This window comes from Hemitrygon akajei, unplaced genomic scaffold (assembly GCF_048418815.1).
Source record: "Hemitrygon akajei unplaced genomic scaffold, sHemAka1.3 Scf000043, whole genome shotgun sequence".
In the NCBI taxonomy this organism is placed as follows: domain Eukaryota; kingdom Metazoa; phylum Chordata; class Chondrichthyes; order Myliobatiformes; family Dasyatidae; genus Hemitrygon; species Hemitrygon akajei.
Window position 1 is genome coordinate 3,792,306 of NW_027331929.1, and position 17,520 is coordinate 3,809,825.

The window sequence follows — 17,520 nt, forward strand, 5'->3', positions numbered from 1 at the left end:
GGTGCATATTAGAAACAGTCAGCATGGCTTTGTGCGTGGTAGGTCATGCTTAACCAATCTATTAGAGTTTCTCGAGGAAGTTACCAGGAAAGTGGATGAAGGGAAGGCAGTGGATATTGTATACATGAATTTCAGAAAGGCCGTTGACAAGAACCCGCATGGGAGGTTAGTAAGGAAGATACAATCGCTAGGTATACATGGAGAGGTAGCAAATTGGATTAGATATTGGCTCAATGGGAGAAGCCAGAGAGTGGTAGTGGAGGATTGCTACTCTGAGTGGAGGCCTGTGACTAGTGGTGTGCCACAGGGATCAGTGCAGGGTCCATTGTTATTTGTCATCTATATCAATGATCTGGATCATAATGTGGTAAATTGGATCAGCAAATTTGCTTATGATACAAAGATTGGAGGTATAGTGGACAGTGAAGAAGGTTTTCAAAGCTTGCAGAGGGATTGAAGCCAGTTAGAAGAGAGGGCTGAAAGATGGCAGATGGAGTTTAATGCTGATAAGTGTGGGATGTTACATTTTGGTGGGACTAATCAAAATAGTACATACATGGTAATTTGGAGAGCATTGAGGAATGCGGTTGAACAGAGTGATCTAAGAATAATGGTGCATAGTTCCCTGAAGTTGGAATCTCATGTGGATAGGGTGGTGAAGAATACTTTTGGTATGCTGGACTTTATAAATCAGAGCATTGAGTATAGGAGTTGGGATGTAATGTTAAAATTGTGCAAGGCCTTGGTGAGGTAAAATTTGGAGTATTATGTACAGTTCTATTCACGAAATTATAGGGAAGATGTCAAGAAAATAGAGAGAGTACACAGGAGATTTACTAGAATGTTTCCTGGGTTTCAGCACCAAAGTCACAGAGAAAGGTTGAACAAGTTACGTCTTTATTCTTTGGAGCGTAGAAGGTTGAGGGGGGGTCTTGATAGAGGCATTTAAAATTATGAGGGGGTTAGATAGAGTTGATGCGGATAGCCTTTTTCCATTGAGAGTAGGGGAGATTCAAACAAGGGGACATGAGTTGAAAGTTAGGGGGCAAAAGTGTAGGGGCAACAAGAGGTGAAACTTCTATGCTGAGAGAGTGGTAGCTGTGTGGAAAGAGCTTCCAGTAGAAATGTATAGGCAGATTCGATATTGTCATTTAAAGAAATTACAATATGGACAGGAAAGGAATGGAGGGTTATGGGCTGAGTGCAGGTCAGTGGGACTAGGTGAGAGTAAGCGTTCGGAACGAACTAGAAGGGCCGAGATGGCCTGTTTCCGTGCTGTAATTGTTATATGGTTTTATGGTTATATCTCTCCCGTTACAAAACGTATTAGAGTGCTAGCAGTTTGAGGGGATGTGGTCTGTCATTGAAGACTCGCGAATTTCTCCGGATGTACTGTGGAGAGCGTTCTGACTTGTCGCATCGCCGCCTGGTGTGGAGGCTGCAACGCAGTGGGTCGCCAGAGGCTGCAGAGGGTTCCAGGCTCAGCCAATCCCATCACGGGCACAAACCTCCCCTCCATCGAGGGCATGTTCAAGAAGGAATGCCTCGGGAAGACCGCATCCATCAGCGAGGACCCCCTCCAGCCGGGAATTGCCCTGTGCTCATCGGTACCATCGGGGAAGGGGTATAGGAGCTTGAAAACTCAACAATTTACAAGTTGCTTCCCCTCCGCCATCAGTTTGAGAACTCTCCCTGAACACTTAAACACTCCCTGGGTAATCACTTATTTTTGCAGTATTTATTAACTTCCCCGATTTACGTTAATTTTACATTTTGCACCGCATTGAGTCACGTTGTAGTTGCACAAGGCGTCGGTTCGGCCCCGCTTGGAGTCCGGTGTTCAGGTCTGGTCACCCTCCTGTAGGAAAGATGCCACTGAGATGGAAGGAGTGCGGAGGGAGATTTACGAGGATGTTGCCGGGTCTCGAGGGTCTGAGTTATGGAGAAGAGACGAGAAGGATGGGACTTTGTTCCTTGGAGCGTGGGTATGAAGCCAGGGGAGGCACAGATAGGGTGAATACACAGCCTTTTTTTCCCCATTGGTTGGGGCATCGGGAGCGAGTCCGCTCAGAATTGAGGTGAGAGTGGGTGGTGAGAACGGAGAGAGGAGAGGCAGGGACTGGGGTAAGAGACAGAGATAAATGGGGAGAAGCGGAATGAGTTTGTGAGAAGGGCAGAGTGAAAAGAGGAGTGAGTAGAAAGGGGGAGTAAAAGGGGGAGCGGGGGAGTTTGGGGCAGTGAGGGGAGAAGAGTGGTCTAGGTGGGGAGAGGGAGAGTGGGGGGAGAATGGGGATGCGAGTAGAGGAGGAGACTGGGGTAGAAAGGAGAGGATGATAGGGTGGGAGGGGATGAAAGGATGGGGGAGTGAGGGTGAGGTAGATTGAATGTGGAGAAGTGGGGTGAAGTCACTTGACTGAAGTCGGCTCGACAGGCTGTTGACAGAGACCTTGGACCTCTTCAGGAATATCCGGGTACAGATATGCCGTCTTCTCGCAGATGAATCTGTAGTTACCTTTACAACTGTAACGGTAACTCCATCCGCACTTACTGCAGGTGGGCGTTTCATAGTTCCACTCGTACAGAATATCAGGGGCCACAATCCTGTTAAAGAGGGTTAGACAATTTCAACAGAGACAAAACAGATCCAGCAGACAACCGGAAACCGTCACCAAACTAATCCCACTAATCTGCGCTCTCCCCACAGCCCCCTGTCACCCTCTAAACTTATCCTATGATACCGCGCTCTCCCCTCAGCGCCGGGTCCATCGTCGTACGAATCCCATTACACAGCTCCCCCCTACAATCCCGAATCAGCTCCCAAATTAATCCCGCTGCACCACTCTCTCCCGCCAACCCTGTGTCAGTGAACAAACTAATCCCACTTTCCCACTCTCCCCACAACCCTGAGTCTTTCTCCAAACTGATCTCACTGACTCACTCTCTTCCCACATATCTGTGTCAGAACTCAAACTAATCCCAATGCCCGACTCTATCCCCACGACCTCGTTTCAGTTTCCAAACTAGTCCCACTGTCTCACTCTCTCCACAAACCTGTCTTTCTCCAAACTGATCTCACTGACTCACTCTCTCCCCACAGATCTGTGTCAGAGCTCAAACTAATCCCACTGCCCGATTTTCTCCCAACGACCTCGTTTCAGTCTTCAAACTAATCCCACTGACCGAACTCCCACACCACAGAGCTGCAACAGTCCAAACCACACCTGTCTGCGCATTTTCCAATCCAGTAGGTTACGTACCGTTGGACAGCGTTGGAAACAAACTTCTGTGAAATTAAATCCCTTCGGTTAATGTTTAGATTCAGACTCTAACAATGCATATCCATGTGAAGGGACGGTAGAGAGAGGGAATCACACAGTGTCTGAGCTCGGGACTGCGGTCTGAGTTTCACTCTTTGTCTGACCCCGGGAGAGTGTGATGGGAATGAGTGATGTGAGTTCCACTCTTTGTCTGACCCCGAGAGTGTGTGATGGGACGGTGTGGAGGGAGATTCTCTCTGTGTCTGACCCCGGGAGTGTGTGAAGGGACGGTGTGGAGGGAGATTCACTCTGTGTCTGACCACGGGAGAGTGTAGATGGGACGGAGTGGAGGGAGATTCACTCTATGTCTGACCCCGAGAGTGTGTGATGGAGCGGTGTGAAGAGAGACTGACTCTGTGTTTGACCCCCGGAGTGTGTGATGGGACGATGTTAAGAGAGACTGACTCTGTGTATGACCCCCGGCGTGTGTGATGGGACGGTGTGGAGGATGATTCTCTCTGTGTTTGACCCCGGGAGTGTGTAGATGGGACGGTGTGGAAGGAGATACACTCTGTGTCTGACTCAAAGAGTGCGTGGTCGGACGTTGTGGAAGGAGCTTCATTCCGTGTCTCACACCTGGAGGGTGTGGTGTAAATGTGTGTATGGAAATTAACTCTGTGCCTCACATCTGGAGTGTGTGGTGGTATTCTGTGTAAGGAGGTTCAGTGTCTGTCTCACCCCGCGGCCTCTAGATTATTGATATCTCTTCTTGCGGTAAGACATACCTTTTCCTTGTTTGAATTTATTTCGAGGAGCCTTGAATCAAGTTCCGAACAACTTTGCCTCGCTCCATCATAAGATGTTCCAAACGTCGATATGAAATAACAACGGTCTTCATTTTTGATCCATTCCTGGGGACACGTTGTCTCTGCAACTCAGGAACAATAAACCGTGAATCTCCCTCCATAAATCTCGTTGCATCAACTGGGATCAGAAAAAGTTGAAATCCCTCCACACTGTGCAATCACACAGTCCCGCAGTCAGACACAGAGTGAAGCTCCCTCCCCACCGTCCCATCACACAGTCCCGCAGTCAGACACAGAGTGAAGCTCCCTCCCACACCTTCCCATCACACACTCCCGTGTTAGACACAGAGTGAATCTCCCTCCACACCGTCCCATCACACATTCCCGTGGTCAGATACAGAGTGAAGCTCCCTCCCCACCGTCCCATCACACACTCCTGGTGTCAGACACAGAATAAATCTCCCTTCACACCGTCGCATCACACACTCCCGGTGTCAGACACAGAGTGAATCTCCCTCCACACCGTCCCATCACACACTCCCGGGGTCTGACTCAGAGTGAATCTCCCTCCACACCGTCGCATCACACACTCCCGGTGTCAGACACAGAGTGAATCTCCCTCCACACCGTCCCATCACACACTCCCGGGTTCGATGTGAATCTCCATCCTCACCGTCCTACCACACTCTTCTGGGATAGAAAGCAGACCGAAACTCACTCCACACAGTCACGCCACTCCTTCTAGTCGTCCTTCGGCATAATCTCTTCCGACAGTCAGAGTCAGACGCAAAGTGTAGTAATTCAGTATCCGACCTGCCGCATCACGCAGTCCCGAGATCAGACAGTAGGGGACGCTGTTTCCACATTGTCCATTCACACTTTCCAGGGTCGGACACAGGATGAAGCTACCTTGAATTGTCCAACTTCCGGTAATTACCTCTCTCTCCCTTCCCTTATCCCATGTTCACTATTCCTCCTCCTCCAGATACCTATCAGCTCACTCCTGCCTCCGCCTGGCGGTGGGAGATCAGTCTGTGTCTGCCCCGGGAGTGTGTGATGGGACGGTGTGGAGGGAGACTCTCTCTTTTCTGACCCCAGGATAGTTTTATGGGAAGGTGTGGAAGGAGATACGCACTGCGTCTGACCCCGGGAATGTGTGATGGGACGATGAAGAGGGTGATTCACTCTGTGCCTGACCCAGGGAGTGTGATTTGGGATGGTGCGGAGGGAGCTTCACACTTGTCTGATCCCAGTACTGGGTGATGGGACGGTGTGGAAGGATCTTAACTGTGTATCTAACCGCACGAGTGTGTGATGGGACGGCGTGGAGGAAATTTCACTCTGTGTCTGACCCTGGAAAAGTGTGTTGGTACGGTATGGACGGAGCGACATCTCGTGTCTGACCTCGAGAGTGTGCTATACGACAGTCTGGGGGAGGATTCACTCTGTATCTGAGCCAGGAACTGTGTGATGGGAAAGTGTGGAGAGAAATTCTCTCTGGTCTGACGCGGGGATTGTGTGATGGGACGGTATTGAGGGAGATTCACTCTGTGTCTGACCCCGGGAGTGTGTGACGGGGCGGTGTGAAGGGAGATTCACTCTTTGTCTGACCCCGGGAGTGTGTGATGGGACGGTGTGGAGGGAGATTCACTCTGTGTCTGACCCCGGCAGTGTGTGATGGGACGGTGTGGAGGGAGATTCACTCTGTGTCTGAACACCGGAGTGTGTGATGGGACGGTGTGGAGGGAGATTCACTCTGTGTCTGACCCCGGCAGTGTGTGATGGGACGGTGTGGAGGGAGATTCACTCTGTGTCTGACCCCGGGAGTGTGTGATGGGACGGTGTGGAGGGAGATTCACTCTTTGTCTGACCCCGGGAGTGTGTGATGGGACGGTATGGAGGGAGATTCACTCTGTGTCTGACCCCGGGGTGTGTGATGGGACGGTGTGGAGGGAGATTCACTCTTTGTCTGACCCCGGGGGTGTGTGATGGGACGGTGTGGAGGGAGATTCACTCTGTGTCAACCTCGGGAGTGTGTGATGGGGCGGTGTGGAGGGAGATTCACTCTGTGTGTGACCCGGGATGGGAAGAAGATTCGTAGCGTGAGGTAGCGCGCAAAATTTTTAAATGAAAGACCGCCATATACAGCGGCAATTGTCTGAGTGGACTGAGGCAGATTGGGTCGGCTTTGGCTCAAATAGGCTTCGGCAAGAACAGGCAGAGGCGAGGTTTGAACGGGACACAACTGCGCAAGCGCGTGGAAGTCGTCCTGTGAGGCAGCGGGAGAATTTCAGTACCGAGCGGAGGCTGACTCAGGGCGAGCACTGTTGTCCCTGCTGATTACACATGCAAAAGGTGCATGGAGTTGCAGCTCCAGACAAACCGTGTTAGGGAACTGGAGCCGGATGAACTTCTGATCATTCGGGAGGCAGAAGCAGAAATAGACAGGAGTTTCAGGGAGATAGTCACTCCTAGGAATCCGGAGACAGGATGAGTTGGGTGAGTGTCAGGAGAGGGAAGAGGATTAGACAGGAAGAGCAGTGCACCCCTTTGGCTGTTCCCATCAACAATAAGTATACCGTTTTGGATACTGTTGGTGGCGACGACCAACCGGGAACTAGTTGCAGTGGTTGCGATTCTGGCACCGAGACTGGACTCTCAGCTCAGAAGGGAAGAGGGAAAAGAGGAGAGCAGTAGTGATAGGGGATTCGATAGTTAGTGGGACAGATAGGAAGTTCTGTAAAAGAGATCGAGAATCCCAGATGGCCTGTCGCCTCCATGGTGCCAGGGTCCGCGGTATCTCGGATGGAGTTCTCAGTATTCTCAAGAGGAAGGGTGAGCAGTTGGATGCCGTGGTCCATGTAGGGACAAATGACGTGGGTAGGAAGAGTGAGGAGATCATGAATGGGGAGTTTAGGGAGTTAGTTGCCAAGTTAAAGGACAGGACCTCCAGGATAGCAATCTCAGGATTGCTACCAGTGCCACGTGCAGGTGGGTTCAGAACTAGTAAGTTAGTGCAGATCAACACTTGGTTGAAGACATGGTGCAGGAGGGAGGGCTTCAAATTTATAGGTAAATGGGCAGTTTTCCAGGGAAGTTGGGACCTCTTCCGGCGGGACGGTTTACATCTGAACATGAGGCGGACAAATATTCTTGCAGGTAGGTTTGCGAGAGAGGATCCAATGGATTTAAACTAGACACAAGCGGGGAGGGGGAACCAGAGTGTAGGAACAGATGTATGGGAGAAGGAAGAAAAAGAAGACAATAAAGCTCTTTGTACTGTCAGAGATAAACAGAAACGAAGAGGTGGAGAATTTCTTAAATGCATTTATTTTAATGCTGGGAGCATTGTAAGAAAGGCGGATGAGCTCAGAGCATGGATTGATACATGGAAATACGATGTTGTCGCTATCAGTGAAACATGATTGCAGTAGCGGGGTGATTGGCAACTAAATATTCCTGGATTTCGTTGCTTCAGGTGTGATAGAATCAGAGGGAAAAGAAGGGGAGGTGTTGCGTTGCTTGTCATAGAAAATATTACAACGTTGCTCTGGCAGGATAGATTAGAGGGCTTGTCGTGCTTTTGGGTGGAATTAAGGAATGGGAATGGGAAAGGTGTAGTACATTTATAGGGGTGTATTACAGACAACCTAACGGGGAGCGAGAATAGGAGTAACAAATGTGCAAGGAGATAGCAGATATTTGTAGTTAGCACAAGGCTGTGATTGTGGGAGATTTGAATTTTCCACACATAGACTATGAAGCCCATACAGTCAAAGGGATGGATAGTTCGGAGTCTGTATAATGTGAGCAGGATAGTTTTTTGCAGCAATACTTGGGGAACAAACTAGAGAAGGGGCAGTGTTGGATCTTCTGTTAGGGAATGAAATAGGTCAGGTGACGGAGGTATGTGTTGGGGAGCACTTCGGATCCAGTGATCACAATGCCATTACTTTCAATATAATTATGGAGCAGGATAGGACTGGACCCAGGGTTGAGATTTTTGATTGGAGAAAGGCTAAATTTGAGGAGATGCGAAAGGATTTAGGAGTAGTGGATTGGGACAATTTGTTTTAGGGGAAGGATGTTATAGAGAAATGGCGGTCAGTTAAATGTGATATTTTGAGGGTACAGAATTTTTATGTTCCTGTTAGGTTGAAAGGAAAGGTTAAAAGTTTGAGAGGGCTATGGTTTTCATGGGATATTGGAAACTTGGCTCGGATAAAGGAGAGATATCTATAACAAATATAGGTAGCATGGTGTAAATGTGGTGCTCGAGGAATATAAAGTATGTAACAAATATCTAAAGAAATAAATTAGAAAAGCTAAAAGAAGCTATGAGGTTGCTTTGGCAAGTCAGGTGAAAGTAAATCCAAATGATTTCTACAGTTATATGGAAAGCAAAAGGACAGTGACGGATAAAATTCGTACCTTAGAGAATCATGTGTGGTGTCAAAAGAGAGGGGGGAAATTTTGAACGTTTTCTTTTCTTCGGTATTCACTAAAGAGAAGGATATTGATTTGTGTAAGGTAAGGGAAACTGGTAGGGTAGTTATGGAAACTATGATTATAAAATTACTGGCGCTTTTAAAACATATAAAAATCGACAAGTCTCCTGGTCCAGTTGGGATTTCCCTAGGGCCTTGAGTGAAGTTGGTGCAGAAATATCAGAGGCACTGACAAAATATTTCAAATTACATTAGAAACGGGGATTGTTCCGGAGGATTGGCGTATTGCTCATGTGGTTCCATTGTTTGAAAGGGTTCTAAGATTAAACCTAGCAATTATCAGCCTGTATGTTTGACGTCAGTGGTGTATAAATTAATGGATAGTTTTCTTAGAGATTGTATATATAATTATCTGGATATACATGCTCTGATTAGGAACAGTCAAATGGATTTATGCGTGGAAGGTCATGTTTGACAAATCTTCTTGATTTTTTTGTAGGGGTTACAAGGAAAGTTGACGAGTGTAAAGCAGTGGATGTTGTCTATATGGATTTCAGTAAGGCCTTTGACAAAGTTCCACACGTAAGGTTAGTTGGGAAGGATCAGTCGGTATTAATATTGAAGAAGTAAAATAGATTCACATGACTGGATGGAAGATGCCAAAGAGTCGTGGTGGATAACTGTTTGTCAGGTTGGAGGCCGGTGAGTAGTGGTGTGCCTCAGGGATCTGTACTGGGTCCATTTTGTTTTGTCATATACATTAATGATCTGGATGATGGGGTGTTACGTTGGATTATAAGTATGCAGATGATACTAAGATAGGTGGCGTTGTGGGGAATGAAGTAGGTTTTCAAAGCTTGCAGAGACATTCAGGCGAGTTAGAAGAATGGGTTGAAAGATGGCACATGGAGTTTAATGCTGTTAAGTGTGAGATGATACATTTTGGTAGGACAAATCAAAATAGAACATACATGGTAAATGTTAGAGCACTGAGGAACGCAGTAGAACAGAAAGATCTAGGAATAATTGTGCTTTGTTCCCTGAAGGTGTAATTCCATGTGTACAGGGTGGTGAAGAAAGCTTTTGGAAATCTGGCCTTTACAAATTAGAGCATTGAGAATAGGAGTTGGGATGTAATGTTAAAATTGTACAAGGAATTGAACGGTTAGGAAAAAGAGAGATACATATAGGCAGCATGGAGTAAATGAGGTGCTCTGGGAATATAAAAAATGTAAGAAGAATCTTAAGAATGAAATTAGAAAAGCTAAAAGAATATACGAGGTTACTTTGGCAAGTAAGATGAAAATAAATCCAAAGGGTTTCTACAGTTATTGTAATAGCAAAAGGATAGTGAGGGATAAAATTGGTCCTTTAGAAAATCAGAGAGGACAGCTATGTGTGGAGCCTAAAGAGATTTGGGAGATTTTGAACAATTTATTTTCTTCGGTATTCGCTAAGGAGAAGGATATTGAATTTTGTAAGGTAAGGGAAATAAATAGGGAAGTTATGGAAACTATGACGATAAAAGAGGTGGAAGTACTGGCGCTTTTAAGGAATGTAAAAGTGGATAAATCTTCGGGTCCTGATAGGATATTCCCTAGGATCTTGAGGGAAGTTAGTGTGGAAATAGTTGGGGCTCTGACAGAAATATTTCAAATGATATTAGAAACGTATTTGGTGCCGGAGGATTGGCGTATTGCCTATGCGGTTCTTTTGTTTTAAAAGGCTTCTAAGAGAAAGTCTAGCAAATATAGGTCTGACAGTTTGACGTCAGTGGTGGGTAAATTAATGGAATGTATTCTTAGAGATGGTATATATAATTATCTGGATAGAGAGTGTCTGATTAGGAACAGTCAGCATGGATTTGTGCTGTTTGACAAATCTTACTGATTTTTTGAAGAGGTTACGAGGAAAGTTGACAAGGGTAAAGCAGTGGATGTTGTTTATATGGATTTCAGTATGGCCTTTGACAAGGTTCCGCACGGATGTTTAGTTAGGAAGGATCAATCGTTTGGTATGAATATTGAAACAGTAAAATTGATTCAACAGTAGCTGGATGGGAGATTCCAGAGAGTAGTTGTAGATAACTGTTTGCCGGGTTGGAGACCGGTGACTAGTGGTGTGCCTCAGGGATCAGTACTGGGTCCAATGTTGCTTGTCATATACATTAATGATCTGGATGAGGGGGTGATAAATTGGATTGGTAAATATGCAGATGATACTAAGGTAGTTGGCGTTGTGGATAATAAAGTAGGCTTTCAAAGCTTGCAGAGAGATTTAAGCCATTTAGAAGAGGGGGCTGAAGAATGGCAGATGGAGTTTAATGCTGATAAGTGCGAGGTGCTAAATTTTGGCAGGAATAAACCAAGTAGGACATACATGGTAAATGGTAGGGCATTGAAGAATGCAGTAGAACAGAGTGATCTAGGAATAATGGTGCATAGTTCGCTGAAAGAGGAATTTCATGTGGATAGGATGGTGAAGAAATCTTTTGGTGTGCTGGCCTTTTTAAATCAGAGCACTGAGTATAGGAGTTGGGATGTAATGTTAAAATTGTACAAGGCATTGGTAAGGGTGAATTTGGAGAATTGTGTACAGTTCTGGTCACCAAATTATAAGAAAGATGTCAACAAAATAGAGAGAGTACAGGGGAGATTTACTAGAATGTTACGTGGGATTCAGCACCTAAGTTGCAGGGGAAGGTTGAACAAGTTATGTCTTTATAATTTGGAGCGTAGAAGGTTGAGGAGGTATTTGATAGAGGTATTTAAAATTATGAGGAGGATAGATCGAGTTGATGTGGATCGGCTTTTTTCTATTGAGAGTAGTGGAGATTCAAACAAGAGGACATGTGTTGAGAGCTCAGGGGCAAATGTTCAAGGGTAACACGAGGGGGAATTTCTTTACTCAGAGATTGGTAGCTGTGTAGAACGAGCTTCCAGTCAAAGTGGTAGAGACAGGTTCTGTATTGTAATTTAAAGTAAAATTTGATACGTATATGGGCAGGAAAGGGATGGAGGGTTATGGGTTGAGTGCGGGTCGGTGGGATTAGGTGAGAGTAAGCGGTCGGCACGGACCAGAAGGCCCTAGATGGCCTGTTTCCGTGTTGTAATTGTTATATGCTTATATGACCAGACGCAGACAGAGTCTCTCTCTCCACGGACTCATCACACACCCTAGGTTCAGACATGGAGTGAAGCTCCCTGCGCACTCCCGGGATCAGACACTGAGAGAAGTTCCAGTCGACAACCATCTGTCACACACTCTCGGGGTCAAACACAGAGATTAGCTCCCAGTACAAAGCCTCGACTCACACTGCCTGGGTGAGACAAGAATGAATCACTCTCTCCCGAGCCTCATCACACATTTCAGCTTTCAGATGTGTGATGAAGTTTGCAGCACACCGTCCCGTCACTCTGATCCCGGGTCAGATGCTCAGTATTACTCTTTCCACACCGTCTCATCACACACTGCTGCGGTCAGACAACAGAATTTAGATTCTTCCGCTAAGTCCAATAACACAGCCTTGGTCAGGCTCAGTGTGAATCTCACTCTCCACGGCCGCCACACACACTCCAGCGGTCAGACACAGAAAGGAACTCCCTCAGCGCACTCGACAAACGTCAGAGGGAGAGTGATTCTCCCTCCACAGCTTCTCAACACAACACAGAGCAAAGTGTCAGACACAGAGGGTAGTTGCCTGCACACTGTCCCATCACACACTTCCGAGTTTAATACAATGTGAATCTCCCTCCTTACGTCCCATTACACACTTCCTGGCGAGCCACAGAGTGAGGGTATCTCTGTACCGACTCATCGCGCTACCCTGTGTTCTCACAGAAAGCAAGGTTTCTCCCACAAGGTCCCATGGCCACAGCCACGGGGTCAGACTCCCTCCACAACATCCGATCACACAATCGGGTGACAAATTGAATGACCATCCCGTCACACAGTCCCGGATTCTCAGTGAAACTCTCTGTCCACGGTGCCATAACACACTTCAAGGGTCAGAGATGGGGTGAATCTCTCTGGGCACTGTCCCATCACACAATCCCGCTGTCAGACACAGAGTGAAGGTGGATCCATACCGTCCCATCAGACATTCCCGGAGTGAGACATCGAGTGAAGCTGTAATGTTACAGCTCACAACCCCGTGGTCAGACCCAGAGTGAATCCACCTTCTGAACGTCCCATCACAATTTCCTGGATACATCGATAGAGTGAAACTTCCTCCACGCATTCCAATCACACACTCACCGGGTCAAACACCTAGAGAATTACCCTCCATACCATCTCTTCACACACTCCCGATGTCAAGCACAGAATGACGCATCCTCTCTCCATGCCTGCCCTGAGATGAGGAGCGGGTGAAAGAGGGGGATGATGCCTCACCTCTTCTGCTGGTCAAAAATTTACAGAACTGGTGACGGAGATCGCTGTGTATTTGTTTATAAACGGATAGATTAGACTTGAGCGCAGAAAGCCTGGATTGAAGGGTTGAGTTTAACTCATGGTAGTTTCGGTGGCAGGTTTCCTCAGACTGACGAATCTGTGATACTGAGAGAGATGGTTAAGGATGTTTAGCGTTTACAGTGACACGTGAGTCAGCGCCACGCTACCGAACGGGTCACAGAGAGTGTTGTGTCAGTGTCACGGTGAAGGGTGTCACAGTGAAGGATAATCTGGCGGCACAGTGAGAGGCGTCGGCGCCACCGTGAGGGGCGTGTATGTGTCACGCTGCAGGGTATATCAATGCCCTGATGAAGATTTTCTTGACGTTGCAGTGGGGGTCTGCGTCAGTATCGTGCGGGGCATGTCAAAATTGTTGCGAGGGACGTGTCCGTGTCACTGTGATAGGTGTTTCTGTGCCCCGGCGAAAGGCGTGCCAGATCACAATGAAGTGTATCTCGACGTCAAGGCGAGGGAAATGTCAGAGTGAGGGGTTTGTGGGATCACGGTGGGTGGAGCATCTGAGTCATGGTGTACTGTTCTCACGTATGTATGTGTTTCACTTTGAGAGACATATCATGGCCAAGCAGTGTTTGAGAGTGTAACGCTGAGCTGTGTGACGGTGTCACGGAGAGTACTATGTCGGTGTCATTGTGAATTTAGGGGTTCAGGGGTTCACGTTCAGGGGTTTACATTTGTCCGTGTGAGGTGCGGGAAATTTCCTCAGTGAGCGGTACATCGGCGTAATGTTGACGGCGATACTGTCCCGGTAAAGGGTGTTACAGTAACGTGTGAGTCTTTGTCACGATGCGGTACAGAGCGGATCACGTTGAGGAGCGTGAAGGTGTCACGGTGTACGGTACATCATTGTCACGGTGAAGAGTGTGTCGCTGTCACTGTGAGGCGTGTTTCGGTTTTGCTTTGAGGAGTTAATCAGTGAGACAGTCAGGGGCATGTCGATGTTACCACGAGGGTTCTGTTATGGTCAGTATAACTGCCATGTGTGATTCACGGCGATGGTCGTGTCAGTGTTGTGGTTAACAGTGTATCCATGTCTCATAGAATATAGAACATAGAGCATAGAATAGTACAGAACATTACAGGCCCTTCTGCCCACAATGTTGAGCCGACCCTCAAACCCTGCCTCCCATATAATCCCCCACCTCGTTGAAGGTCGTGACCGTGCTGCGGTGAAAGGATTATTGTTGTTCTGGTGAACAGCGTGTCGGTGTGAGGACGCGTCTTGATTGTGTTACGGTAAAGACCGTGTTTCAATCACGGTAAGGGATGTGTCGGTGTCACTGTGGTGTTTTACAATAACAATTCATTTCACTCTGTTTATTTGTGGTCTGACTCCACCCGGAGCCCGTTCCACTCACCATAGATCGAGAGACGGACCACGATCACGATGAAGGCGGACGTAACTAGGCAGAGTAGGCAGATCAGACGGTACGGTATATTTCCGATCTTCACTTTCGATTCCCGGTCATGCGCAGCTGTGGAAAGACCACAAGACCATGAGATCATAAGATATAGTAGCAGAAGGAGGTCATTCGGGCAATCGCGTCTACCCCGCCATCCAATCATGGGCCACAGTGGGAGAAGACATGTTTGCTATTGGTACCCTGGGAAACAGGTACCGGCTATCCACCCAATCTATGTCTCTCATAATCTTGTCAATATCTATCATCCCTTCTCATCCTACTGCGCTCCAAAGAGAAAATTCCCACCTCTGCTAACCTTGCCTCATAAAACTTGTTTTCCAATCCAGCCGACATCATGGTAATTCTCCTCTGCAACCTCTCGATAGCTTCCACACCCTTTCTATAATGAGGTGAACAGAATTGAACTGAGTACTCTAAGTCCGGTCTCACCAGAGATTTGTAGAGTTGCAACATGACCTCTCTGCTCTTGAACTCAATCCCACTATTAATGAAGTCCAGAATCCCATAGTCCATCTTAACTACCCTATCAACCTGTGCAGAGACCTTGAGGGATGTATGGATTTGAAACCTAAGATCCCACTGTTCATCGACACTCTTATGTAGCCGACCATTAACCCCGTACTCAGCATTCTGGTTTGTCCTTCCAGAATGCATCACCTCAAACTTATTCGGATTGAACTCCATCTGCCACTTTTCTGCCCAGCTCTGCATCCTGTCTATCTCTTCTAGCTCTATAACCTAGAGCTCCATCCACAGCTCCTCCAATCTGCGTGCCATCCGCAAACGTACTCACCCATCCTTCTGCCTCATCATCAAGGTCATTTATAAAAATCATAAAGAGCAGGGGCCTCAGGATAGATCCTTCCGGCACTCCACTAGTCACCGACCTCCAGGCAGAACACATCCCTTCCACTACCACCCTCTGCTTTCTTCCTGTAAGACAATTTTTTATCCAAGCAACCAAGGTTCTACTGATCCCATGCGTCATGACTTTCTGGATGAGTCTCTCGTGGGGACCTTGTCAAATTCCTGACTAAATACATGTAGACCACATCTACCGCCCTACGAGCATCAATTTATTTCGTTACCTCTTCAATAAAACTCAATTAGGCTCGTGAGACAGGACCAGCCCTTCACAAGGAAACACGTGACCAGCAGCAGAAGCTCCCTTTCACGTGGTGATATCTTTTCTGTTCTCTGACCGTGCATGGAAGGTCAGGGTGAGTTAGCCGGTGTGGACACAAGGTACATAGTGTATGAATTCACGTGCTTGGTAAATTAGACAATCAAGGTGCTCGTCTGTAGAGAGCGTTAGAGAGGAGGAGTGTGAAAGAGAGACGGCAGAGAGTGTGGGAAAGGGGAGAGTGGAGAAAGAGAAGTAGTTAGAGGGGAAATGGCAACACAGAGATCTGGAGCCGTAGAAGGGGAGAGTTGTGGAACAGAAAGGGAATGGTTGGGGAAGGGGAGGGAGCGTGAGATTGAGGGTGAAAGAAAGGAAAAAGTGGACGAAAAAGGAAGAAAAGCGGATGAGAGATTAGCATGTGAAAGATGGCGGAGAAAAGGGAGGCAGTGGAGAGAAAGCAGAGAGAGTGATGAGAGTGGGGATAGAACGGGGAGAGTGTTGTGCACATTTTACAAAGTTGTTCCTCACTGAAATTGCCTCTGTCCTTCCTTGCACAGCTCTCCTTCCTCAGCGCCCCTAGTTTAACCGCCTCTCACGGTACTCCCACCACACAAAAAAATCTCATGGCGTTCTCTGCAGCGACCACACCCAGAGAAACTCCTCATCCCGTTCCACAGGCCTCCCTCTATACCGCCCCGTCTGTTTCTCTGCCTCCACTGCGACCCTTCCCAGAGTGCTCCCTCCTCACAGACCCTCCCATTAAGCTCATAGCTCATCGAGTCTCGCACACTTTACCTTTGACTTATTGTCTCACATGGAATCATTAGGGTTAACAGTGCGCTTGCGATGAGATTTCTCAACAGGAAAGACACATCAGTCAGCAGAGTCAAACCAACAAAGTGAAACTGACCTCTATTCGTCCGGACCCGGGGAACAGAGAGGGTCTTGAAATGAAGTTCCACATACGATACATCAGGTTCATCTGGGGGCAGAACAGTGTGAGTCAGACACAGAGTGAATCTCCCTCCACACCGTCCCATCACATAGTACCGGGGTCAGACACAGAGTGAATCTCCCTCCACACCGTCCCATCACATACTACCGGGGTCAGACACAGAGTGAATCTCCCTCCACACCGTCCCATCACAAACTCCCGGGGTCAGGCACAGAGTGAATCTCCCTCCACATCGTCTGATCACAGACTCCCGGGGTCAGACACAGAGTGAATCTCCCTCCACACCGTCCCATCACATTCTACCGGGGTCAGACACAGAGTGAATCTCTCTCCACACCGTCCCGTCACACACTCCCGGGGTCAGACACACAGTTAATCTCCCTCCACACCGTCCCATCTCATACTACCGGGGCAGACACAGAGTGAATCTCCCTCCACACCGTCCCATCACATACTACCGGGGTCAGACACAGAGTGAATCTCCCTTCACACCGTCCCATCACATACTATCGGGGTCAGACACAGAGTGAATCTCTCTCCACACCGTCCCGTCACACACTCCCGGGGTCTGACACAGAATGAATCTCCCTCCACACCGACCCATCACACACTCCCGGGGTCAGAAACAGAGTGACTCTCCCTCCACTCCGTTCCATTACACAGTCCCGCGGTCATACAGAGAGTGAAGCTCCATCCACACCGTCCCAGGAGGATGTGACTTTTTGAGGATGTGACTAAACGCATTGATGAAGGAAGAGCAGAAGATGTAGTGTAATGGATTACAGGAAGGCATTTGATATGGTACTCCACGCAAGGCTTATTGTGAACGTAAGGAGGCATGGGATCCAAGGTAACATTACTTTGTGGATCCAGAGCTGACTTGCCCAAAGAAGGCACGGAGTGGTTGTAGACGTGACATCTTCTGCATTGAGGTAGATCCCCAGTGGAGTGCCGCAAGGACCCTTAATCTGTATGATGGTTATAAATGACCGGATCAAGAAGTGGAGGGATCGGTTAGTATGTTTGCTGATGACAAT

General features: G+C 47.7%; 1 long non-coding RNA gene across 1 annotated transcript; it reads right to left on the reverse strand.

The window, feature by feature from the left end:
• Nucleotides 1-4,106: 4,106 nt before the first annotated feature.
• LOC140720462 (uncharacterized) lies at nt 4,107-16,497 on the reverse strand. Its single transcript, XR_012097192.1, has 4 exons — nt 16,439-16,497; nt 14,340-14,456; nt 12,904-13,068; nt 4,107-4,185 (listed from the first exon to the last, which is right to left on the reverse strand). It is a non-coding gene; the product is annotated as an uncharacterized lncRNA (long non-coding RNA).
• Between the last annotated feature and the right edge of the window lie 1,023 nt (nt 16,498-17,520).